The following is a 1395-nucleotide window of genomic DNA, read 5'->3' as shown; positions in this document are numbered from 1 at the left end:
TGGTCGCTTTACACATGAGCTTTCGGATGCCTACCCGCTCGTGGCATCCTACCCTCGGGGAGCTGGTGACCCCAGTTACAACACGGACGCAACACCTAGATAGTGAAATTATGCACAGCAGGTAATCCAGAATCCATTCATACTGCAAGACTATATAATCCTAAAACTCTACACAAAGCTTCATGGATTCCAGCATAGCCTCATTCAATGGGCTTTCAAGTAAGCGCCCCATTCCCTCGTTGCAAACTGAAATTATATCTTTATTGTTACTGGGTTTTGTCCAATAGAGTTCCCTGAGAACCTGGGGGTAGGTGCCCATCTTCGATTCCTCCTCATTCTGGGTGATAAATTCATTGAGGCACCCAGAGTCACTGCATTTGAAATGTGGCTCACTGTCTGTGTAAAGCTGGACCAAAAGGAAACGTCTACCTATCCTCCTGCTATTAGTTCATAATGGCATTCAGGCATCACTGTAGGGTGCTGGTTCAGATACTCTGCAAAAGACAAGAGTGGATTTGAAAAATAAATTCTCATAACTTTCAGGCAACAGAGAGAAACTACTCCTTCTCATGGAAGTTGTGGAATTTGGTGAAAACACCCCTTGACCATTACAAAATCCAGGCAGTTCTCTGGCCCATTTAATGGACCAAGGTGGTTGTCACCCAACAGGGTGGAGAAAAGAAAAATGTTGAAGCAGTGGTGGCCGGCATGGCTCGCGGGTGGCAGGGTGGGTATGGGCGGGCAGGGGGCATGAGCGAAAACAGTGTGCAGTATTTAGAAAAAAACAATTAAACACTTACCTTGCAGCCCTGGGTCCTGCGCCTCTGCTCCTGCTCTCATCGGACTCAAGGCACAGAAAGCACAGTCAGGCTCACCTGACCAAACTCAATGCTGCAATGCAGCGTTGTGATTGATGTGAACGTCCTGGTTCGATGCACAGCCAGGGAATGGGGGCCTGGGCATTTTCTCCACACAGGCTGTAATAGAATCTTCATGGAGAAAAGGGAAAGTGTGCATGACTATTTTGGGCATCGCAAGAGGGGCTGGCAAAACAGTCATGTGCACTTAGGAGTGGGCAAACCACTCCTACCTTGCCCTCTCGGAGCAGGGCAGGGGAGGAGTGGTTTGCCCACTCCTCCCCTGCCCTGCCCTGCTCCGAGAGCACAGCAGCCCCACCCGCAAAGCAGCAGGAAACATAAAATGATAACTCAGTTATCATTTTAGGTTACCTTTACTTTGCACAGCTTAAAAGCAGTGGGGCAAGGTTCCTCTGCCAAAAGCGGAGGAGCTGCCCATGTGTTGAAAGTTGCTAGATCCTGCTTCATTTCCTCTTGAAGGCTCTGATCATCACGTTCTCCCTTCGGAAGGAGTTCTTCAACTATTTGCACTGCCAAT

The 1395-nt window shown here is 48.7% G+C and overlaps 1 pseudogene; it reads right to left on the bottom strand.

Annotated features, from left to right (window-relative positions):
* Positions 1 to 1068: 1068 nt before the first annotated feature.
* LOC144820597 (small nucleolar RNA SNORA17) lies at positions 1069 to 1192 on the bottom strand (annotated as a pseudogene).
* Positions 1193 to 1395: the final 203 nt, after the last annotated feature.

The sequence above is a fragment of the Lissotriton helveticus genome, chromosome 2_1, assembly GCF_964261635.1.
Source record: "Lissotriton helveticus chromosome 2_1, aLisHel1.1, whole genome shotgun sequence".
Classification (NCBI taxonomy): domain Eukaryota; kingdom Metazoa; phylum Chordata; class Amphibia; order Caudata; family Salamandridae; genus Lissotriton; species Lissotriton helveticus.
This window is presented reverse-complemented; position numbering and strand designations above follow the sequence as displayed.